The sequence below is a fragment of the Haliotis rufescens genome, unplaced genomic scaffold (assembly GCF_023055435.1).
Source record: "Haliotis rufescens isolate VD_foot unplaced genomic scaffold, xgHalRufe1.0.p SCAF_308, whole genome shotgun sequence".
Classification (NCBI taxonomy): domain Eukaryota; kingdom Metazoa; phylum Mollusca; class Gastropoda; order Lepetellida; family Haliotidae; genus Haliotis; species Haliotis rufescens.
The window spans coordinates 14218-39216 of record NW_025964011.1 but is presented as its reverse complement, the minus strand read 5'-3'; the positions used below and the strand labels follow the sequence as shown (position 1 = coordinate 39216).

Genomic DNA, 24999 nt, shown 5'->3' with positions numbered 1-24999 from the left:
AGTCTGGTACATAACATGAATTTGGTTGTGACACTAATAAGCTTAAGTCATAAAAGAAGCTGGACTCAGTGAGCTTGCTGGAACTGGTACCCCTGCCTTGTTTACATAGGCCAATATATAAATGACAGGTCCATATTTGGTATTTTAACTATGGGAGGTCAAGAACCAATGTTGATGCTTTCATTCCAAAGAAAAATTCATAGTGTCAACATCTTGAACCTACTCTTGAAACATGGGGAGACATCGAAGGAATTCGATAACATCTTTTAGAATGGGACATAAAGCTTGGAATTCAGGCAAAAAATTCACCAGTGAAAAGCAAAGCAACTTTAAAGTGCCAAAAACTGTCAGGTTGACAACTGAGCTCCACAAGAAAGTGTGCAGTGTAGGGGTGGCTGGTGTCCAGCAAGTTCAAACACTGACAAGTGAACCGTACCGTCTATTAAGGCCAAGGAAGGAAAACACCCCTGAGGAGGATAAGAGTACCCTGAAAACAAAAAGTGAAAGGTAATAACACTTTAAACTATTTATTCCTTTGGCCTAGACTTTGAAATACTTGTAGGGAATACAAGATGCTCACTGCTAAATGATATGGGTGGATAAACTTACCAAGTTCAAGTATTTGTCCTTTAACGAGATCACTTAATAAAAGTTTAATATAATGGACAGTTTTCAGTTATTAGGTACAGCAAGGGATCAAATTCTCATACATATATGAGTGGTTTGTTCAATACCATATAAAAAACAGTGTTGTTACACCCTAATTAAGGGCTTGAGGGGGATAGAAATAGAATATGCATTTGATCTGCCAGGGGAGATAATTCAGAAATGTCGAACACTATCACATACTTAAAAGGCTTATTTAGAAGTTTTCAAAGTAGTCAATGGGTTTTCTTTAATCTGCAGGACTGCTGCTGATGTTTACCACCTGTTGCATGTTGGAGAGACTGACAAACTGTACAATGAGGCATTCCGCCAGCACGCCAAGACTTCGCCTATGTGTAAGGGGGACATTGTCATGGACATAGACAATGAACAGCAGTGGGGACTTAACTGGATAGAGAGACTTAAATGCACTGACTGTACATACCTGTCAGAGTACCATAAACTGTACAAGGAGGTAGAGGGTAGTGGAATGAGAAGGGGACGTCGATCTTCCACTGCCAATACTGGACTTCAGATAGGCCTCTCAAAATGTCCATTGGAAGTGAGAGTTTCCGTGTCCTGTGCATGAGTGCCGATATACCTCCACCATCCCATTCAGGGATGCAGAAAGCTGCGAACAGAGTTTGTGATAATATAAAATCTCAGAACACAAAGGATATGAGAGCCAGGAGGGTGGAAATAAGGGAAATAAATAAATACAGGGGAACAAATTTAAATAACATTAGTTTATCAACTGATGCAATGTACAACAATCCACTTTGTTCAGGTGTTGGGAAAACCCCTTTTCAGCCAGCCACTCAGGTAACCTATGTGGCCACTGAGAACCAAACTAGTGATCATCAAATTTTGGCTTTAAACACAAAATCAAAGCTCTGTTCAAAGCACAGTTTAGTTGACAACATTTCTTGTGTCAACAACCCAGACTGCACATCTGATTTGCACATGTCAGAATCAATTGGTAATGAAAAACAGTTAGCTGCAGAGTGTTTCAGGGACTTAAAGAAAGATCAAATTGAGGTAGAATTTTTGACAACAGATGCTGACAGTGCAGCTCACACAGCTCTCTCTGAAATGTATGAAGCAGGTGATATGGATGTTTCCCCACAAACTTTTCTCGATACACGGCATCTCTCGGCCAGCCATAGAAAGTTTATTAAAAATTCTAAATTTGTTGTGGATATGATGCCTGCTAGAACCAAAAAAGACAAACAAAGTTTGGCAAATACATTTTCTTTAGACTGTGCATCCAGATGTGCAGCTGAGTTCTCAGCTGCTTACTCAAGTCATGCAGGTAACCTGACAAAGTTGAAGACATCTCTTTCATGTACTTCTGATGCTATTGCAAACTGTTACATGGGTGATCACAGAAAATGTAGAAGGCAGTCATTTGTTTGCAAGGGGGAGAAGAAAAATTGGTTATTGCAAAGTAAATATTTAGATAAAAACTTCAAAATTGGAAACAATGAAACTAACTTTCAAAATTTGAGAAAATGCACTGATTTTCGTCTCGGCCCGAACATGATCGAAAAGACGCAATTCAACCTCAATAGTCAAAAGTGTGAGGCAACAAACAAGGCATTGCGCCGGTCATTACCTCGCGATACCACCTTTGCTCGTAACTTCCAAGGTAGAGCTCACAGTGCTGTTCATAGCGTCAACTGCCAGAGTCCGGTAAAGTCAATTCGCAATCTTCGATTAGGGCTTGGCTGTGCTGTCACTGCAAAAGGAAAAATAGATGATGAGATAAGCAAAAGTCATAATAAAGTACTTAAAGCTAAAACATACAAGAAATCACAGAAAAGTAAGGACCGCCGTGCAAGGAAAAAGTTAGAACTATTCAAACTCCATCATTGTAGAAAAGTTCATTATTCGAAAGACATGTTATTGAAAAGAAATGCATATTTGAGAAATTTACACCCAAAATAGGATAATCCATCTTAAAAATTGCCCCAAACAGAAAGATATAATGATCAGATACATAACTTACACCAAACAGTAGGGTTATGACTTTTGGTGCACAAGCCCTGTTGTCGACAGTGAAGTCTCTCCATGTTAATTTCATGGGACTCTACTTTCAAATGCTCAACATTCACACAAGAGGCGTTATGACAGAGATGGCTCACTTCAACTTTGTTGCCAAAGTTGTCAGTGTTGCTAAAAACCATCTGGAAGGCATTTATGCACAATGCAGAGGGCTATTCTGTGAGCTCTCTCCTCTGTCCGCGCCTTTGACGGCCACAAAAAGAAGCAACGACCATAGCCCTGCTTATCACGGCAGCCCAACCATTCCTTACAACCCCATTTCCCACTCGCTTCACCCATTTTGCGTTCAAATTTGCCTCTACAATTATCCCAAAAGGTCTCCATGGCAATAGATATACAGAAAAACATATAAATTAGGAAATGCTGAAATATGCACTTACCCTACAGGTTACACACAACCAAATGTTTTCCCATAGACTTCTATAGTAACCGTTATAGCTTTTTAAAAACAACTAGGCATTCAACAGCCATAACATTTACATATGTGCACAGTCTGGCCTTAAAGCTGCAATAAAAACACAAATTTTGGCTAGTTTACCCAGCTCCTTTTCCGAGTACAGGAAGCTGAACACACAACCCCAGTTCCGCACCAAATATCACCTGCTTGAAAATATCTGTGCTCACATAAAGCACAAGTCATCTTGTTCAAAAAGTCAGCACCAAATATTGAAAAATATGGGCAGTTTTAATTACTGGATGGATGTGCATTTAAAAGACATAAAAATCTTACACAATATCATCCAATCACAGCCTGCATATGTCTCTTGATCTGTACTGAAGGCTCCCTACGAAAACCGCACTGTCACAACCAGTTCTGATTTAGTGTAGTAGAACCTGTAGACACAACTGTCTAAAACTGCACTTGTCAAATTTGTGATGTATTCATTGTAAATAGATGTAGCTTCTTGGAAACAAATGGAAATTGTTTCAAGTTCAATACTTTTTCCTATCTGACAGGTCTATATGACACCCATATACACATATCTGATGTACCAAAAGAGCTGTGAGGGTTAAATTATTTAGATTTTGTCAACTGATTACAAAATGAACTTCTGTTTTAATAAAGAACTTTCTATGACAGTACACAGGCCTTTATTGTTTATTCTTGTTTCACACAAGGATGGGTTCACAGGTCAATTCCATGGTTGCCAGACGCTGCTTCGAACATATCCCCCCAAAAGTATCTTTTCGACCCCGTATGATAGACAATACTTGGAAATTCAAAGCAAATTAGGCTTTCATATTTTTAATTTATTAATGGTAAGTTGTTTGCTGACCTTTGCTGATAACAACTGAGGATAGCAAAGTCTGGTACATAACATGGAATTTGGTTGTGACACTAATAAGCTTAAGTCATAAAAGAAGCTGGACTCAGTGAGCTTGCTGGAACTGGTACCCCTGCCTTGTTTACATAGGCCAATATATAAATGACAGGTCCATATTTGGTATTTTAACTATGGGAGGTCAAGAACCAATGTTGATGCTTTCATTCCAAAGAAAAATTCATAGTGTCAACATCTTGAACCTACTCTTGAAACATGGGGAGACATCGAAGGAATTCGATAACATCTTTTAGAATGGGACATAAAGCTTGGAATTCAGGCAAAAAAATTCACCAGTGAAAAGCAAAGCAACTTTAAAGTGCCAAAAACTGTCAGGTTGACAACTGAGCTCCACAAGAAAGTGTGCAGTGTAGGGGTGGCTGGTGTCCAGCAAGTTCAAACACTGACAAGTGAACCCGTACCGTCTATTAAGGCCAAGGAAGGAAAACACCCCTGAGGAGGATAAGAGTACCCTGAAAACAAAAAGTGAAAGGTAATAAACACTTTAAACTATTTATTCCCTTTGGCCTAGACTTTGAAATACTTGTAGGGAATACAAGATGCTCACTGCTAAATGATATGGGTGGATAAACTTACCAAGTTCAAGTATTTGTCCTTTAACGAGATCACTTAATAAAAGTTTAATATAATGGACAGTTTTCAGTTATTAGGTACAGCAAGGGATCAAATTCTCATACATATATGAGTGGTTTGTTCAATACCATATAAAAAACAGTGTTGTTACAACCCTAATTAAGGGCTTGAGGGGGATAGAAATAGAATATGCATTTGATCTGCCAGGGGAGATAATTCAGAAATGTCGAACACTATCACATACTTAAAAGGCTTATTTAGAAGTTTTCAAAGTAGTCAATGGGTTTTCTTTAATCTGCAGGACTGCTGCTGATGTTTACCACCTGTTGCATGTTGGAGAGACTGACAAACTGTACAATGAGGCATTCCGCCAGCACGCCAAGACTTCGCCTATGTGTAAGGGGGGACATTGTCATGGACATAGACAATGAACAGCAGTGGGGACTTAACTGGATAGAGAGACCTTAAATGCACTGACTGTACATACCTGTCAGAGTACCATAAACTGTACAAGGAGGTAGAGGGTAGTGGAATGAGAAGGGGACGTCGATCTTCCACTGCCAATACTGGACTTCAGATAGGCCTCTCAAAATGTCCCATTGGAAGTGAGAGTTTCCGTGTCCTGTGCATGAGTGCCGATATACCTCCACCATCCCATTCAGGGATGCAGAAAGCTGCGAACAGAGTTTGTGATAATATAAAATCTCAGAACACAAAGGATATGAGAGCCAGGAGGGTGGAAATAAGGGAAATAAATAAATACAGGGGAACAAATTTAAATAACATTAGTTTATCAACTGATGCAATGTACAACAATCCACTTTGTTCAGGTGTTGGGAAAACCCCTTTTCAGCCAGCCACTCAGGTAACCTATGTGGCCACTGAGAACCAAACTAGTGATCATCAAATTTTGGCTTTAAACACAAAATCAAAGCTCTGTTCAAAGCACAGTTTAGTTGACAACATTTCTTGTGTCAACAACCCAGACTGCACATCTGATTTGCACATGTCAGAATCAATTGGTAATGAAAAACAGTTAGCTGCAGAGTGTTTCAGGGACTTAAAGAAAGATCAAATTGAGGTAGAATTTTTGACAACAGATGCTGACAGTGCAGCTCACACAGCTCTCTCTGAAATGTATGAAGCAGGTGATATGGATGTTTCCCCACAAACTTTTCTCGATACACGGCATCTCTCGGCCAGCCATAGAAAGTTTATTAAAAATTCTAAATTTGTTGTGGATATGATGCCTGCTAGAACCAAAAAAGACAAACAAAGTTTGGCAAATACATTTTCTTTAGACTGTGCATCCAGATGTGCAGCTGAGTTCTCAGCTGCTTACTCAAGTCATGCAGGTAACCTGACAAAGTTGAAGACATCTCTTTCATGTACTTCTGATGCTATTGCAAACTGTTACATGGGTGATCACAGAAAATGTAGAAGGCAGTCATTTGTTTGCAAGGGGGAGAAGAAAAATTGGTTATTGCAAAGTAAATATTTAGATAAAAACTTCAAAATTGGAAACAATGAAACTAACTTTCAAAATTTGAGAAAATGCACTGATTTTCGTCTCGGCCCGAACATGATCGAAAAGACGCAATTCAACCTCAATAGTCAAAAGTGTGAGGCAACAAACAAGGCATTGCGCCGGTCATTACCTCGCGATACCACCTTTGCTCGTAACTTCCAAGGTAGAGCTCACAGTGCTGTTCATAGCGTCAACTGCCAGAGTCCGGTAAAGTCAATTCGCAATCTTCGATTAGGGCTTGGCTGTGCTGTCACTGCAAAAGGAAAAATAGATGATGAGATAAGCAAAAGTCATAATAAAGTACTTAAAGCTAAAACATACAAGAAATCACAGAAAAGTAAGGACCGCCGTGCAAGGAAAAAGTTAGAACTATTCAAACTCCATCATTGTAGAAAAGTTCATTATTCGAAAGACATGTTATTGAAAAGAAATGCATATTTGAGAAATTTACACCCAAAATAGGATAATCCATCTTAAAAATTGCCCCAAACAGAAAGATATAATGATCAGATACATAACTTACACCAAACAGTAGGGTTTATGACTTTTGGTGCACAAGCCCTGTTGTCGACAGTGAAGTCTCTCCATGTTAATTTCATGGGACTCTACTTTCAAATGCTCAACATTCACACAAGAGGCGTTATGACAGAGATGGCTCACTTCAACTTTGTTGCCAAAGTTGTCAGTGTTGCTAAAACCATCTGGAAGGCATTTATGCACAATGCAGAGGGCTATTCTGTGAGCTCTCTCCTCTGTCCGCGCCTTTGACGGCCACAAAAAGAAGCAACGACCATAGCCCTGCTTATCACGGCAGCCCAACCATTCCTTACAACCCCATTTCCCACTCGCTTCACCCATTTTGCGTTCAAATTTGCCTCTACAATTATCCCAAAAGGTCTCCATGGCAATAGATATACAGAAAAACATATAAATTAGGAAATGCTGAAATATGCACTTACCCTACAGGTTACACACAACCAAATGTTTTCCCATAGACTTCTATAGTAACGTTATAGCTTTTTAAAAAACAACTAGGCATTCAACAGCCATAACATTTACATATGTGCACAGTCTGGCCTTAAAGCTGCAATAAAAACACAAATTTTGGCTAGTTTACCCAGCTCCTTTTCCGAGTACAGGAAGCTGAACACACCAACCCCAGTTCCGCACCAAATATCACCTGCTTGAAAATATCTGTGCTCACATAAAGCACAAGTCATCTTGTTCAAAAAGTCAGCACCAAATATTGAAAAATATGGGCAGTTTTAATTACTGGATGGATGTGCATTTAAAAGACATAAAAATCTTACACAATATCATCCAATCACAGCCTGCATATGTCTCTTGATCTGTACTGAAGGCTCCCTACGAAAACCGCACTGTCACAACCAGTTCTGATTTAGTGTAGTAGAACCTGTAGACACAACTGTCTAAAACTGCACTTGTCAAATTTGTGATGTATTCATTGTAAATAGATGTAGCTTCTTGGAAACAAATGGAAATTGTTTCAAGTTCAATACTTTTTCCTATCTGACAGGTCTATATGACACCCATATACACATATCTGATGTACCAAAAGAGCTGTGAGGGTTAAATTATTTAGATTTTGTCAACTGATTACAAAATGAACTTCTGTTTTAATAAAGAACTTTCTATGACAGTACACAGGCCTTTATTGTTTATTCTTGTTTCACACAAGGATGGGTTCACAGGTCAATTCCATGGTTGCCAGACGCTGCTTCGAACATATCCCCCCAAAAGTATCTTTTCGACCCCGTATGATAGACAATACTTGGAAATTCAAAGCAAATTAGGCTTTCATATTTTTAATTTATTAATGGTAAGTTGTTTGCTGACCTTTGCTGATAACAACTGAGGATAGCAAAGTCTGGTACATAACATGGAATTTGGTTGTGACACTAATAAGCTTAAGTCATAAAAGAAGCTGGACTCAGTGAGCTTGCTGGAACTGGTACCCCTGCCTTGTTTACATAGGCCAATATATAAATGACAGGTCCATATTTGGTATTTTAACTATGGGAGGTCAAGAACCAATGTTGATGCTTTCATTCCAAAGAAAAATTCATAGTGTCAACATCTTGAACCTACTCTTGAAACATGGGGAGACATCGAAGGAATTCGATAACATCTTTTAGAATGGGACATAAAGCTTGGAATTCAGGCAAAAAATTCACCAGTGAAAAGCAAAGCAACTTTAAAGTGCCAAAAACTGTCAGGTTGACAACTGAGCTCCACAAGAAAGTGTGCAGTGTAGGGGTGGCTGGTGTCCAGCAAGTTCAAACACTGACAAGTGAACCGTACCGTCTATTAAGGCCAAGGAAGGAAAACACCCCTGAGGAGGATAAGAGTACCCTGAAAACAAAAAGTGAAAGGTAATAACACTTTAAACTATTTATTCCTTTGGCCTAGACTTTGAAATACTTGTAGGGAATACAAGATGCTCACTGCTAAATGATATGGGTGGATAAACTTACCAAGTTCAAGTATTTGTCCTTTAACGAGATCACTTAATAAAAGTTTAATATAATGGACAGTTTTCAGTTATTAGGTACAGCAAGGGATCAAATTCTCATACATATATGAGTGGTTTGTTCAATACCATATAAAAAACAGTGTTGTTACACCCTAATTAAGGGCTTGAGGGGGATAGAAATAGAATATGCATTTGATCTGCCAGGGGAGATAATTCAGAAATGTCGAACACTATCACATACTTAAAAGGCTTATTTAGAAGTTTTCAAAGTAGTCAATGGGTTTTCTTTAATCTGCAGGACTGCTGCTGATGTTTACCACCTGTTGCATGTTGGAGAGACTGACAAACTGTACAATGAGGCATTCCGCCAGCACGCCAAGACTTCGCCTATGTGTAAGGGGGACATTGTCATGGACATAGACAATGAACAGCAGTGGGGACTTAACTGGATAGAGAGACTTAAATGCACTGACTGTACATACCTGTCAGAGTACCATAAACTGTACAAGGAGGTAGAGGGTAGTGGAATGAGAAGGGGACGTCGATCTTCCACTGCCAATACTGGACTTCAGATAGGCCTCTCAAAATGTCCCATTGGAAGTGAGAGTTTCCGTGTCCTGTGCATGAGTGCCGATATACCTCCACCATCCCATTCAGGGATGCAGAAAGCTGCGAACAGAGTTTGTGATAATATAAAATCTCAGAACACAAAGGATATGAGAGCCAGGAGGGTGGAAATAAGGGAAATAAATAAATACAGGGGAACAAATTTAAATAACATTAGTTTATCAACTGATGCAATGTACAACAATCCACTTTGTTCAGGTGTTGGGAAAACCCCTTTTCAGCCAGCCACTCAGGTAACCTATGTGGCCACTGAGAACCAAACTAGTGATCATCAAATTTTGGCTTTAAACACAAAATCAAAGCTCTGTTCAAAGCACAGTTTAGTTGACAACATTTCTTGTGTCAACAACCCAGACTGCACATCTGATTTGCACATGTCAGAATCAATTGGTAATGAAAAACAGTTAGCTGCAGAGTGTTTCAGGGACTTAAAGAAAGATCAAATTGAGGTAGAATTTTTGACAACAGATGCTGACAGTGCAGCTCACACAGCTCTCTCTGAAATGTATGAAGCAGGTGATATGGATGTTTCCCCACAAACTTTTCTCGATACACGGCATCTCTCGGCCAGCCATAGAAAGTTTATTAAAAATTCTAAATTTGTTGTGGATATGATGCCTGCTAGAACCAAAAAAGACAAACAAAGTTTGGCAAATACATTTTCTTTAGACTGTGCATCCAGATGTGCAGCTGAGTTCTCAGCTGCTTACTCAAGTCATGCAGGTAACCTGACAAAGTTGAAGACATCTCTTTCATGTACTTCTGATGCTATTGCAAACTGTTACATGGGTGATCACAGAAAATGTAGAAGGCAGTCATTTGTTTGCAAGGGGGAGAAGAAAAATTGGTTATTGCAAAGTAAATATTTAGATAAAAACTTCAAAATTGGAAACAATGAAACTAACTTTCAAAATTTGAGAAAATGCACTGATTTTCGTCTCGGCCCGAACATGATCGAAAAGACGCAATTCAACCTCAATAGTCAAAAGTGTGAGGCAACAAACAAGGCATTGCGCCGGTCATTACCTCGCGATACCACCTTTGCTCGTAACTTCCAAGGTAGAGCTCACAGTGCTGTTCATAGCGTCAACTGCCAGAGTCCGGTAAAGTCAATTCGCAATCTTCGATTAGGGCTTGGCTGTGCTGTCACTGCAAAAGGAAAAATAGATGATGAGATAAGCAAAAGTCATAATAAAGTACTTAAAGCTAAAACATACAAGAAATCACAGAAAAGTAAGGACCGCCGTGCAAGGAAAAAGTTAGAACTATTCAAACTCCATCATTGTAGAAAAGTTCATTATTCGAAAGACATGTTATTGAAAAGAAATGCATATTTGAGAAATTTACACCCAAAATAGGATAATCCATCTTAAAAATTGCCCCAAACAGAAAGATATAATGATCAGATACATAACTTACACCAAACAGTAGGGTTTATGACTTTTGGTGCACAAGCCCTGTTGTCGACAGTGAAGTCTCTCCATGTTAATTTCATGGGACTCTACTTTCAAATGCTCAACATTCACACAAGAGGCGTTATGACAGAGATGGCTCACTTCAACTTTGTTGCCAAAGTTGTCAGTGTTGCTAAAACCATCTGGAAGGCATTTATGCACAATGCAGAGGGCTATTCTGTGAGCTCTCTCCTCTGTCCGCGCCTTTGACGGCCACAAAAAGAAGCAACGACCATAGCCCTGCTTATCACGGCAGCCCAACCATTCCTTACAACCCCATTTCCCACTCGCTTCACCCATTTTGCGTTCAAATTTGCCTCTACAATTATCCCAAAAGGTCTCCATGGCAATAGATATACAGAAAAACATATAAATTAGGAAATGCTGAAATATGCACTTACCCTACAGGTTACACACAACCAAATGTTTTCCCATAGACTTCTATAGTAACGTTATAGCTTTTTAAAAAACAACTAGGCATTCAACAGCCATAACATTTACATATGTGCACAGTCTGGCCTTAAAGCTGCAATAAAAACACAAATTTTGGCTAGTTTACCCAGCTCCTTTTCCGAGTACAGGAAGCTGAACACACCAACCCCAGTTCCGCACCAAATATCACCTGCTTGAAAATATCTGTGCTCACATAAAGCACAAGTCATCTTGTTCAAAAAGTCAGCACCAAATATTGAAAAATATGGGCAGTTTTAATTACTGGATGGATGTGCATTTAAAAGACATAAAAATCTTACACAATATCATCCAATCACAGCCTGCATATGTCTCTTGATCTGTACTGAAGGCTCCCTACGAAAACCGCACTGTCACAACCAGTTCTGATTTAGTGTAGTAGAACCTGTAGACACAACTGTCTAAAACTGCACTTGTCAAATTTGTGATGTATTCATTGTAAATAGATGTAGCTTCTTGGAAACAAATGGAAATTGTTTCAAGTTCAATACTTTTTCCTATCTGACAGGTCTATATGACACCCATATACACATATCTGATGTACCAAAAGAGCTGTGAGGGTTAAATTATTTAGATTTTGTCAACTGATTACAAAATGAACTTCTGTTTTAATAAAGAACTTTCTATGACAGTACACAGGCCTTTATTGTTTATTCTTGTTTCACACAAGGATGGGTTCACAGGTCAATTCCATGGTTGCCAGACGCTGCTTCGAACATATCCCCCCAAAAGTATCTTTTCGACCCCGTATGATAGACAATACTTGGAAATTCAAAGCAAATTAGGCTTTCATATTTTTAATTTATTAATGGTAAGTTGTTTGCTGACCTTTGCTGATAACAACTGAGGATAGCAAAGTCTGGTACATAACATGGAATTTGGTTGTGACACTAATAAGCTTAAGTCATAAAAGAAGCTGGACTCAGTGAGCTTGCTGGAACTGGTACCCCTGCCTTGTTTACATAGGCCAATATATAAATGACAGGTCCATATTTGGTATTTTAACTATGGGAGGTCAAGAACCAATGTTGATGCTTTCATTCCAAAGAAAAATTCATAGTGTCAACATCTTGAACCTACTCTTGAAACATGGGGAGACATCGAAGGAATTCGATAACATCTTTTAGAATGGGACATAAAGCTTGGAATTCAGGCAAAAAATTCACCAGTGAAAAGCAAAGCAACTTTAAAGTGCCAAAAACTGTCAGGTTGACAACTGAGCTCCACAAGAAAGTGTGCAGTGTAGGGGTGGCTGGTGTCCAGCAAGTTCAAACACTGACAAGTGAACCGTACCGTCTATTAAGGCCAAGGAAGGAAAACACCCCTGAGGAGGATAAGAGTACCCTGAAAACAAAAAGTGAAAGGTAATAACACTTTAAACTATTTATTCCTTTGGCCTAGACTTTGAAATACTTGTAGGGAATACAAGATGCTCACTGCTAAATGATATGGGTGGATAAACTTACCAAGTTCAAGTATTTGTCCTTTAACGAGATCACTTAATAAAAGTTTAATATAATGGACAGTTTTCAGTTATTAGGTACAGCAAGGGATCAAATTCTCATACATATATGAGTGGTTTGTTCAATACCATATAAAAAACAGTGTTGTTACACCCTAATTAAGGGCTTGAGGGGGATAGAAATAGAATATGCATTTGATCTGCCAGGGGAGATAATTCAGAAATGTCGAACACTATCACATACTTAAAAGGCTTATTTAGAAGTTTTCAAAGTAGTCAATGGGTTTTCTTTAATCTGCAGGACTGCTGCTGATGTTTACCACCTGTTGCATGTTGGAGAGACTGACAAACTGTACAATGAGGCATTCCGCCAGCACGCCAAGACTTCGCCTATGTGTAAGGGGGACATTGTCATGGACATAGACAATGAACAGCAGTGGGGACTTAACTGGATAGAGAGACTTAAATGCACTGACTGTACATACCTGTCAGAGTACCATAAACTGTACAAGGAGGTAGAGGGTAGTGGAATGAGAAGGGGACGTCGATCTTCCACTGCCAATACTGGACTTCAGATAGGCCTCTCAAAATGTCCCATTGGAAGTGAGAGTTTCCGTGTCCTGTGCATGAGTGCCGATATACCTCCACCATCCCATTCAGGGATGCAGAAAGCTGCGAACAGAGTTTGTGATAATATAAAATCTCAGAACACAAAGGATATGAGAGCCAGGAGGGTGGAAATAAGGGAAATAAATAAATACAGGGGAACAAATTTAAATAACATTAGTTTATCAACTGATGCAATGTACAACAATCCACTTTGTTCAGGTGTTGGGAAAACCCCTTTTCAGCCAGCCACTCAGGTAACCTATGTGGCCACTGAGAACCAAACTAGTGATCATCAAATTTTGGCTTTAAACACAAAATCAAAGCTCTGTTCAAAGCACAGTTTAGTTGACAACATTTCTTGTGTCAACAACCCAGACTGCACATCTGATTTGCACATGTCAGAATCAATTGGTAATGAAAAACAGTTAGCTGCAGAGTGTTTCAGGGACTTAAAGAAAGATCAAATTGAGGTAGAATTTTTGACAACAGATGCTGACAGTGCAGCTCACACAGCTCTCTCTGAAATGTATGAAGCAGGTGATATGGATGTTTCCCCACAAACTTTTCTCGATACACGGCATCTCTCGGCCAGCCATAGAAAGTTTATTAAAAATTCTAAATTTGTTGTGGATATGATGCCTGCTAGAACCAAAAAAGACAAACAAAGTTTGGCAAATACATTTTCTTTAGACTGTGCATCCAGATGTGCAGCTGAGTTCTCAGCTGCTTACTCAAGTCATGCAGGTAACCTGACAAAGTTGAAGACATCTCTTTCATGTACTTCTGATGCTATTGCAAACTGTTACATGGGTGATCACAGAAAATGTAGAAGGCAGTCATTTGTTTGCAAGGGGGAGAAGAAAAATTGGTTATTGCAAAGTAAATATTTAGATAAAAACTTCAAAATTGGAAACAATGAAACTAACTTTCAAAATTTGAGAAAATGCACTGATTTTCGTCTCGGCCCGAACATGATCGAAAAGACGCAATTCAACCTCAATAGTCAAAAGTGTGAGGCAACAAACAAGGCATTGCGCCGGTCATTACCTCGCGATACCACCTTTGCTCGTAACTTCCAAGGTAGAGCTCACAGTGCTGTTCATAGCGTCAACTGCCAGAGTCCGGTAAAGTCAATTCGCAATCTTCGATTAGGGCTTGGCTGTGCTGTCACTGCAAAAGGAAAAATAGATGATGAGATAAGCAAAAGTCATAATAAAGTACTTAAAGCTAAAACATACAAGAAATCACAGAAAAGTAAGGACCGCCGTGCAAGGAAAAAGTTAGAACTATTCAAACTCCATCATTGTAGAAAAGTTCATTATTCGAAAGACATGTTATTGAAAAGAAATGCATATTTGAGAAATTTACACCCAAAATAGGATAATCCATCTTAAAAATTGCCCCAAACAGAAAGATATAATGATCAGATACATAACTTACACCAAACAGTAGGGTTTATGACTTTTGGTGCACAAGCCCTGTTGTCGACAGTGAAGTCTCTCCATGTTAATTTCATGGGACTCTACTTTCAAATGCTCAACATTCACACAAGAGGCGTTATGACAGAGATGGCTCACTTCAACTTTGTTGCCAAAGTTGTCAGTGTTGCTAAAACCATCTGGAAGGCATTTATGCACAATGCAGAGGGCTATTCTGTGAGCTCTCTCCTCTGTCCGCGCCTTTGACGGCCACAAAAAGAAGCAACGACCATAGCCCTGCTTATCACGGCAGCCCAACCATTCCTTACAACCCCATTTCCCACTCGCTTCACCCATTTTGCGTTCAAATTTGCCTCTACAATTATCCCAAAAGGTCTCCATGGCAATAGATATACAGAAAAACATATAAATTAGGAAATGCTGAAATATGCACTTACCCTACAGGTTACACACAACCAAATGTTTTCCCATAGACTTCTATAGTAACGTTATAGCTTTTTAAAAAACAACTAGGCATTCAACAGCCATAACATTTACATATGTGCACAGTCTGGCCTTAAAGCTGCAATAAAAACACAAATTTTGGCTAGTTTACCCAGCTCCTTTTCCGAGTACAGGAAGCTGAACACACCAACCCCAGTTCCGCACCAAATATCACCTGCTTGAAAATATCTGTGCTCACATAAAGCACAAGTCATCTTGTTCAAAAAGTCAGCACCAAATATTGAAAAATATGGGCAGTTTTAATTACTGGATGGATGTGCATTTAAAAGACATAAAAATCTTACACAATATCATCCAATCACAGCCTGCATATGTCTCTTGATCTGTACTGAAGGCTCCCTACGAAAACCGCACTGTCACAACCAGTTCTGATTTAGTGTAGTAGAACCTGTAGACACAACTGTCTAAAACTGCACTTGTCAAATTTGTGATGTATTCATTGTAAATAGATGTAGCTTCTTGGAAACAAATGGAAATTGTTTCAAGTTCAATACTTTTTCCTATCTGACAGGTCTATATGACACCCATATACACATATCTGATGTACCAAAAGAGCTGTGAGGGTTAAATTATTTAGATTTTGTCAACTGATTACAAAATGAACTTCTGTTTTAATAAAGAACTTTCTATGACAGTACACAGGCCTTTATTGTTTATTCTTGTTTCACACAAGGATGGGTTCACAGGTCAATTCCATGGTTGCCAGACGCTGCTTCGAACATATCCCCCCAAAAGTATCTTTTCGACCCCGTATGATAGACAATACTTGGAAATTCAAAGCAAATTAGGCTTTCATATTTTTAATTTATTAATGGTAAGTTGTTTGCTGACCTTTGCTGATAACAACTGAGGATAGCAAAGTCTGGTACATAACATGGAATTTGGTTGTGACACTAATAAGCTTAAGTCATAAAAGAAGCTGGACTCAGTGAGCTTGCTGGAACTGGTACCCCTGCCTTGTTTACATAGGCCAATATATAAATGACAGGTCCATATTTGGTATTTTAACTATGGGAGGTCAAGAACCAATGTTGATGCTTTCATTCCAAAGAAAAATTCATAGTGTCAACATCTTGAACCTACTCTTGAAACATGGGGAGACATCGAAGGAATTCGATAACATCTTTTAGAATGGGACATAAAGCTTGGAATTCAGGCAAAAAATTCACCAGTGAAAAGCAAAGCAACTTTAAAGTGCCAAAAACTGTCAGGTTGACAACTGAGCTCCACAAGAAAGTGTGCAGTGTAGGGGTGGCTGGTGTCCAGCAAGTTCAAACACTGACAAGTGAACCGTACCGTCTATTAAGGCCAAGGAAGGAAAACACCCCTGAGGAGGATAAGAGTACCCTGAAAACAAAAAGTGAAAGGTAATAACACTTTAAACTATTTATTCCTTTGGCCTAGACTTTGAAATACTTGTAGGGAATACAAGATGCTCACTGCTAAATGATATGGGTGGATAAACTTACCAAGTTCAAGTATTTGTCCTTTAACGAGATCACTTAATAAAAGTTTAATATAATGGACAGTTTTCAGTTATTAGGTACAGCAAGGGATCAAATTCTCATACATATATGAGTGGTTTGTTCAATACCATATAAAAAACAGTGTTGTTACACCCTAATTAAGGGCTTGAGGGGGATAGAAATAGAATATGCATTTGATCTGCCAGGGGAGATAATTCAGAAATGTCGAACACTATCACATACTTAAAAGGCTTATTTAGAAGTTTTCAAAGTAGTCAATGGGTTTTCTTTAATCTGCAGGACTGCTGCTGATGTTTACCACCTGTTGCATGTTGGAGAGACTGACAAACTGTACAATGAGGCATTCCGCCAGCACGCCAAGACTTCGCCTATGTGTAAGGGGGACATTGTCATGGACATAGACAATGAACAGCAGTGGGGACTTAACTGGATAGAGAGACTTAAATGCACTGACTGTACATACCTGTCAGAGTACCATAAACTGTACAAGGAGGTAGAGGGTAGTGGAATGAGAAGGGGACGTCGATCTTCCACTGCCAATACTGGACTTCAGATAGGCCTCTCAAAATGTCCCATTGGAAGTGAGAGTTTCCGTGTCCTGTGCATGAGTGCCGATATACCTCCACCATCCCATTCAGGGATGCAGAAAGCTGCGAACAGAGTTTGTGATAATATAAAATCTCAGAACACAAAGGATATGAGAGCCAGGAGGGTGGAAATAAGGGAAATAAATAAATACAGGGGAACAAATTTAAATAACATTAGTTTATCAACTGATGCAATGTACAACAATCCACTTTGTTCAGGTGTTGGGAAAACCCCTTTTCAGCCAGCCACTCAGGTAACCTATGTGGCCACTGAGAACCAAACTAGTGATCATCAAATTTTGGCTTTAAACACAAAATCAAAGCTCTGTTCAAAGCACAGTTTAGTTGACAACATTTCTTGTGTCAACAACCCAGACTGCACATCTGATTTGCACATGTCAGAATCAATTGGTAATGAAAAACAGTTAGCTGCAGAGTGTTTCAGGGACTTAAAGAAAGATCAAATTGAGGTAGAATTTTTGACAACAGATGCTGACAGTGCAGCTCACACAGCTCTCTCTGAAATGTATGAAGCAGGTGATATGGATGTTTCCCCACAAACTTTTCTCGATACACGGCATCTCTCGGCCAGCCATAGAAAGTTTATTAAAAATTCTAAATTTGTTGTGGATATGATGCCTGCTAGAACCAAAAAAGACAAACAAAGTTTGGCAAATACATTTTCTTTAGACTGTGCATCCAGATGTGCAGCTGAGTTCTCAGCTGCTTACTCAAGTCATGCAGGTAACCTGACAAAGTTGAAGACATCTCTTTCATGTACTTCTGATGCTATTGCAAACTGTTACATGGGTGATCACAGAAAATGTAGAAGGCAGTCATTTGTTTGCAAGGGGGAGAAGAAAAATTGGTTATTGCAAAGTAAATATTTAGATAAAAACTTCAAAATTGGAAACAATGAAACTAACTTTCAAAATTTGAGAAAATGCACTGATTTTCGTCTCGGCCCGAACATGATCGAAAAGACGCAATTCAACCTCAATAGTCAAAAGTGTGAGGCAACAAACAAGGCATTGCGCCGGTCATTACCTCGCGATACCACCTTTGCTCGTAACTTCCAAGGTAGAGCTCACAGTGCTGTTCATAGCGTCAACTGCCAGAGTCCGGTAAAGTCAATTCGCAATCTTCGATTAGGGCTTGGCTGTGCTGTCACTGCAAAAGGAAAAATAGATGATGAGATAAGCAAAAGTCATAATAAAGTACTTAAAGCTAAAACATACAAGAAATCACAGAAAAGTAAGGACCGCCGTGCAAGGAAAAAGTTAGAACTATTCAAACTCCATCATTGTAGAAAAGTTCATTATTCGAAAGACATGTTATTGAAAAGAAATGCATATTTGAGAAATTTACACCCAAAATAGGATAATCCATCTTAAAAATTGCCCCAAACAGAAAGATATAATGATCAGATACATAACTTACACCAAACAGTAGGGTTTATGACTTTTGGTGCACAAGCCCTGTTGTCGACAGTGAAGTCTCTCCATGTTAATTTCATGGGACTCTACTTTCAAATGCTCAACATTCACACAAGAGGCGTTATGACAGAGATGGCTCACTTCAACTTTGTTGCCAAAGTTGTCAGTGTTGCTAAAACCATCTGGAAGGCATTTATGCACAATGCAGAGGGCTATTCTGTGAGCTCTCTCCTCTGTCCGCGCCTTTGACGGCCACAAAAAGAAGCAACGACCATAGCCCTGCTTATCACGGCAGCCCAACCATTCCTTACAACCCCATTTCCCACTCGCTTCACCCATTTTGCGTTCAAATTTGCCTCTACAATTATCCCAAAAGGTCTCCATGGCAATAGATATACAGAAAAACATATAAATTAGGAAATGCTGAAATATGCACTTACCCTACAGGTTACACACAACCAAATGTTTTCCCATAGACTTCTATAGTAACGTTATAGCTTTTTAAAAAACAACTAGGCATTCAACAGCCATAACATTTACATATGTGCACAGTCTGGCCTTAAAGCTGCAATAAAAACACAAATTTTGGCTAGTTTACCCAGCTCCTTTTCCGAGTACAGGAAGCTGAACACACCAACCCCAGTTCCGCACCAAATATCACCTGCTTGAAAATATCTGTGCTCACATAAAGCACAAGTCATCTTGTTCAAAAAGTCAGCACCAAATATTGAAAAATATGGGCAGTTTTAATTACTGGATGGATGTGCATTTAAAAGACATAAAAATCTTACACAATATCATCCAATCACAGCCTGCATATGTCTCTTGATCTGTACTGAAGGCTCCCTACGAAAACCGCACTGTCACAACCAGTTCTGATTTAGTGTAGTAGAACCTGTAGACACAACTGTCTAAAACTGCACTTGTCAAATTTGTGATGTATTCATTGTAAATAGATGTAGCTTCTTGGAAACAAATGGAAATTGTTTCAAGTTCAATACTTTTTCCTATCTGACAGGTCTATATGACACCCATATACACATATCTGATGTACCAAAAGAGCTGTGAGGGTTAAATTATTTAGATTTTGTCAACTGATTACAAAATGAACTTCTGTTTTAATAAAGAACTTTCTATGACAGTACACAGGCCTTTATTGTTTATTCTTGTTTCACACAAGGATGGGTTCACAGGTCAATTCCATGGTTGCCAGACGCTGCTTCGAACATATCCCCCCAAAAGTATCTTTTCGACCCCGTATGATAGACAATACTTGGAAATTCAAAGCAAATTAGGCTTTCATATTTTTAATTTATTAATGGTAAGTTGTTTGCTGACCTTTGCTGATAACAACTGAGGATAGCAAAGTCTGGTACATAACATGGAATTTGGTTGTGACACTAATAAGCTTAAGTCATAAAAGAAGCTGGACTCAGTGAGCTTGCTGGAACTGGTACCCCTGCCTTGTTTACATAGGCCAATATATAAATGACAGGTCCATATTTGGTATTTTAACTATGGGAGGTCAAGAACCAATGTTGATGCTTTCATTCCAAAGAAAAATTCATAGTGTCAACATCTTGAACCTACTCTTGAAACATGGGGAGACATCGAAGGAATTCGATAACATCTTTTAGAATGGGACATAAAGCTTGGAATTCAGGCAAAAAATTCACCAGTGAAAAGCAAAGCAACTTTAAAGTGCCAAAAACTGTCAGGTTGACAACTGAGCTCCACAAGAAAGTGTGCAGTGTAGGGGTGGCTGGTGTCCAGCAAGTTCAAACACTGACAAGTGAACCGTACCGTCTATTAAGGCCAAGGAAGGAAAACACCCCTGAGGAGGATAAGAGTACCCTGAAAACAAAAAGTGAAAGGTAATAACACTTTAAACTATTTATTCCTTTGGCCTAGACTTTGAAATACTTGTAGGGAATACAAGATGCTCACTGCTAAATGATATGGGTGGATAAACTTACCAAGTTCAAGTATTTGTCCTTTAACGAGATCACTTAATAAAAGTTTAATATAATGGACAGTTTTCAGTTATTAGGTACAGCAAGGGATCAAATTCTCATACATATATGAGTGGTTTGTTCAATACCATATAAAAAACAGTGTTGTTACACCCTAATTAAGGGCTTGAGGGGGATAGAAATAGAATATGCATTTGATCTGCCAGGGGAGATAATTCAGAAATGTCGAACACTATCACATACTTAAAAGGCTTATTTAGAAGTTTTCAAAGTAGTCAATGGGTTTTCTTTAATCTGCAGGACTGCTGCTGATGTTTACCACCTGTTGCATGTTGGAGAGACTGACAAACTGTACAATGAGGCATTCCGCCAGCACGCCAAGACTTCGCCTATGTGTAAGGGGGACATTGTCATGGACATAGACAATGAACAGCAGTGGGGACTTAACTGGATAGAGAGACTTAAATGCACTGACTGTACATACCTGTCAGAGTACCATAAACTGTACAAGGAGGTAGAGGGTAGTGGAATGAGAAGGGGACGTCGATCTTCCACTGCCAATACTGGACTTCAGATAGGCCTCTCAAAATGTCCCATTGGAAGTGAGAGTTTCCGTGTCCTGTGCATGAGTGCCGATATACCTCCACCATCCCATTCAGGGATGCAGAAAGCTGCGAACAGAGTTTGTGATAATATAAAATCTCAGAACACAAAGGATATGAGAGCCAGGAGGGTGGAAATAAGGGAAATAAATAAATACAGGGGAACAAATTTAAATAACATTAGTTTATCAACTGATGCAATGTACAACAATCCACTTTGTTCAGGTGTTGGGAAAACCCCTTTTCAGCCAGCCACTCAGGTAACCTATGTGGCCACTGAGAACCAAACTAGTGATCATCAAATTTTGGCTTTAAACACAAAATCAAAGCTCTGTTCAAAGCACAGTTTAGTTGACAACATTTCTTGTGTCAACAACCCAGACTGCACATCTGATTTGCACATGTCAGAATCAATTGGTAATGAAAAACAGTTAGCTGCAGAGTGTTTCAGGGACTTAAAGAAAGATCAAATTGAGGTAGAATTTTTGACAACAGATGCTGACAGTGCAGCTCACACAGCTCTCTCTGAAATGTATGAAGCAGGTGATATGGATGTTTCCCCACAAACTTTTCTCGATACACGGCATCTCTCGGCCAGCCATAGAAAGTTTATTAAAAATTCTAAATTTGTTGTGGATATGATGCCTGCTAGAACCAAAAAAGACAAACAAAGTTTGGCAAATACATTTTCTTTAGACTGTGCATCCAGATGTGCAGCTGAGTTCTCAGCTGCTTACTCAAGTCATGCAGGTAACCTGACAAAGTTGAAGACATCTCTTTCATGTACTTCTGATGCTATTGCAAACTGTTACATGGGTGATCACAGAAAATGTAGAAGGCAGTCATTTGTTTGCAAGGGGGAGAAGAAAAATTGGTTATTGCAAAGTAAATATTTAGATAAAAACTTCAAAATTGGAAACAATGAAACTAACTTTCAAAATTTGAGAAAATGCACTGATTTTCGTCTCGGCCCGAACATGATCGAAAAGACGCAATTCAACCTCAATAGTCAAAAGTGTGAGGCAACAAACAAGGCATTGCGCCGGTCATTACCTCGCGATACCACCTTTGCTCGTAACTTCCAAGGTAGAGCTCACAGTGCTGTTCATAGCGTCAACTGCCAGAGTCCGGTAAAGTCAATTCGCAATCTTCGATTAGGGCTTGGCTGTGCTGTCACTGCAAAAGGAAAAATAGATGATGAGATAAGCAAAAGTCATAATAAAGTACTTAAAGCTAAAACATACAAGAAATCACAGAAAAGTAAGGACCGCCGTGCAAGGAAAAAGTTAGAACTATTCAAACTCCATCATTGTAGAAAAGTTCATTATTCGAAAGACATGTTATTGAAAAGAAATGCATATTTGAGAAATTTACACCCAAAATAGGATAATCCATCTTAAAAATTGCCCCAAACAGAAAGATATAATGATCAGATACATAACTTACACCAAACAGTAGGGTTTATGACTTTTGGTGCACAAGCCCTGTTGTCGACAGTGAAGTCTCTCCATGTTAATTTCATGGGACTCTACTTTCAAATGCTCAACATTCACACAAGAGGCGTTATGACAGAGATGGCTCACTTCAACTTTGTTGCCAAAGTTGTCAGTGTTGCTAAAACCATCTGGAAGGCATTTATGCACAATGCAGAGGGCTATTCTGTGAGCTCTCTCCTCTGTCCGCGCCTTTGACGGCCACAAAAAGAAGCAACGACCATAGCCCTGCTTATCACGGCAGCCCAACCATTCCTTACAACCCCATTTCCCACTCGCTTCACCCATTTTGCGTTCAAATTTGCCTCTACAATTATCCCAAAAGGTCTCCATGGCAATAGATATACAGAAAAACATATAAATTAGGAAATGCTGAAATATGCACTTACCCTACAGGTTACACACAACCAAATGTTTTCCCATAGACTTCTATAGTAACGTTATAGCTTTTTAAAAAACAACTAGGCATTCAACAGCCATAACATTTACATATGTGCACAGTCTGGCCTTAAAGCTGCAATAAAAACACAAATTTTGGCTAGTTTACCCAGCTCCTTTTCCGAGTACAGGAAGCTGAACACACCAACCCCAGTTCCGCACCAAATATCACCTGCTTGAAAATATCTGTGCTCACATAAAGCACAAGTCATCTTGTTCAAAAAGTCAGCACCAAATATTGAAAAATATGGGCAGTTTTAATTACTGGATGGATGTGCATTTAAAAGACATAAAAATCTTACACAATATCATCCAATCACAGCCTGCATATGTCTCTTGATCTGTACTGAAGGCTCCCTACGAAAACCGCACTGTCACAACCAGTTCTGATTTAGTGTAGTAGAACCTGTAGACACAACTGTCTAAAACTGCACTTGTCAAATTTGTGATGTATTCATTGTAAATAGATGTAGCTTCTTGGAAACAAATGGAAATTGTTTCAAGTTCAATACTTTTTCCTATCTGACAGGTCTATATGACACCCATATACACATATCTGATGTACCAAAAGAGCTGTGAGGGTTAAATTATTTAGATTTTGTCAACTGATTACAAAATGAACTTCTGTTTTAATAAAGAACTTTCTATGACAGTACACAGGCCTTTATTGTTTATTCTTGTTTCACACAAGGATGGGTTCACAGGTCAATTCCATGGTTGCCAGACGCTGCTTCGAACATATCCCCCCAAAAGTATCTTTTCGACCCCGTATGATAGACAATACTTGGAAATTCAAAGCAAATTAGGCTTTCATATTTTTAATTTATTAATGGTAAGTTGTTTGCTGACCTTTGCTGATAACAACTGAGGATAGCAAAGTCTGGTACATAACATGGAATTTGGTTGTGACACTAATAAGCTTAAGTCATAAAAGAAGCTGGACTCAGTGAGCTTGCTGGAACTGGTACCCCTGCCTTGTTTACATAGGCCAATATATAAATGACAGGTCCATATTTGGTATTTTAACTATGGGAGGTCAAGAACCAATGTTGATGCTTTCATTCCAAAGAAAAATTCATAGTGTCAACATCTTGAACCTACTCTTGAAACATGGGGAGACATCGAAGGAATTCGATAACATCTTTTAGAATGGGACATAAAGCTTGGAATTCAGGCAAAAAATTCACCAGTGAAAAGCAAAGCAACTTTAAAGTGCCAAAAACTGTCAGGTTGACAACTGAGCTCCACAAGAAAGTGTGCAGTGTAGGGGTGGCTGGTGTCCAGCAAGTTCAAACACTGACAAGTGAACCGTACCGTCTATTAAGGCCAAGGAAGGAAAACACCCCTGAGGAGGATAAGAGTACCCTGAAAACAAAAAGTGAAAGGTAATAACACTTTAAACTATTTATTCCTTTGGCCTAGACTTTGAAATACTTGTAGGGAATACAAGATGCTCACTGCTAAATGATATGGGTGGATAAACTTACCAAGTTCAAGTATTTGTCCTTTAACGAGATCACTTAATAAAAGTTTAATATAATGGACAGTTTTCAGTTATTAGGTACAGCAAGGGATCAAATTCTCATACATATATGAGTGGTTTGTTCAATACCATATAAAAAACAGTGTTGTTACACCCTAATTAAGGGCTTGAGGGGGATAGAAATAGAATATGCATTTGATCTGCCAGGGGAGATAATTCAGAAATGTCGAACACTATCACATACTTAAAAGGCTTATTTAGAAGTTTTCAAAGTAGTCAATGGGTTT

The 24999-nt window shown here is 39.0% G+C and overlaps 6 long non-coding RNA genes across 6 annotated transcripts; all 6 read right to left on the bottom strand.

Moving 5' to 3' along the window:
* Nucleotides 1-1213: 1213 nt before the first annotated feature.
* LOC125371751 lies at nt 1214-3139 on the bottom strand. Its single transcript, XR_007217761.1, has 3 exons — nt 3090-3139; nt 2261-2383; nt 1214-1276 (listed from the first exon to the last, which is right to left on the bottom strand). It is a non-coding gene; the product is annotated as an uncharacterized LOC125371751 (long non-coding RNA).
* Nucleotides 3140-5236: 2097 nt separating this feature from the next.
* LOC125371750 lies at nt 5237-7171 on the bottom strand. The gene is made up of 3 exons (XR_007217760.1): nt 7113-7171; nt 6284-6406; nt 5237-5299 (listed from the first exon to the last, which is right to left on the bottom strand). It is a non-coding gene; the product is annotated as an uncharacterized LOC125371750 (long non-coding RNA).
* Nucleotides 7172-9253: 2082 nt separating this feature from the next.
* LOC125371754 lies at nt 9254-11188 on the bottom strand. Its single transcript, XR_007217764.1, has 3 exons — nt 11130-11188; nt 10301-10423; nt 9254-9316 (listed from the first exon to the last, which is right to left on the bottom strand). It is a non-coding gene; the product is annotated as an uncharacterized LOC125371754 (long non-coding RNA).
* A 2082-nt stretch (nt 11189-13270) lies between these two features.
* LOC125371755 lies at nt 13271-15205 on the bottom strand. The gene is made up of 3 exons (XR_007217765.1): nt 15147-15205; nt 14318-14440; nt 13271-13333 (listed from the first exon to the last, which is right to left on the bottom strand). It is a non-coding gene; the product is annotated as an uncharacterized LOC125371755 (long non-coding RNA).
* Nucleotides 15206-17287: 2082 nt separating this feature from the next.
* LOC125371756 lies at nt 17288-19222 on the bottom strand. The gene is made up of 3 exons (XR_007217766.1): nt 19164-19222; nt 18335-18457; nt 17288-17350 (listed from the first exon to the last, which is right to left on the bottom strand). It is a non-coding gene; the product is annotated as an uncharacterized LOC125371756 (long non-coding RNA).
* A 2082-nt stretch (nt 19223-21304) lies between these two features.
* On the bottom strand, nt 21305-23239 carry LOC125371752. The gene is made up of 3 exons (XR_007217762.1): nt 23181-23239; nt 22352-22474; nt 21305-21367 (listed from the first exon to the last, which is right to left on the bottom strand). It is a non-coding gene; the product is annotated as an uncharacterized LOC125371752 (long non-coding RNA).
* Nucleotides 23240-24999: the final 1760 nt, after the last annotated feature.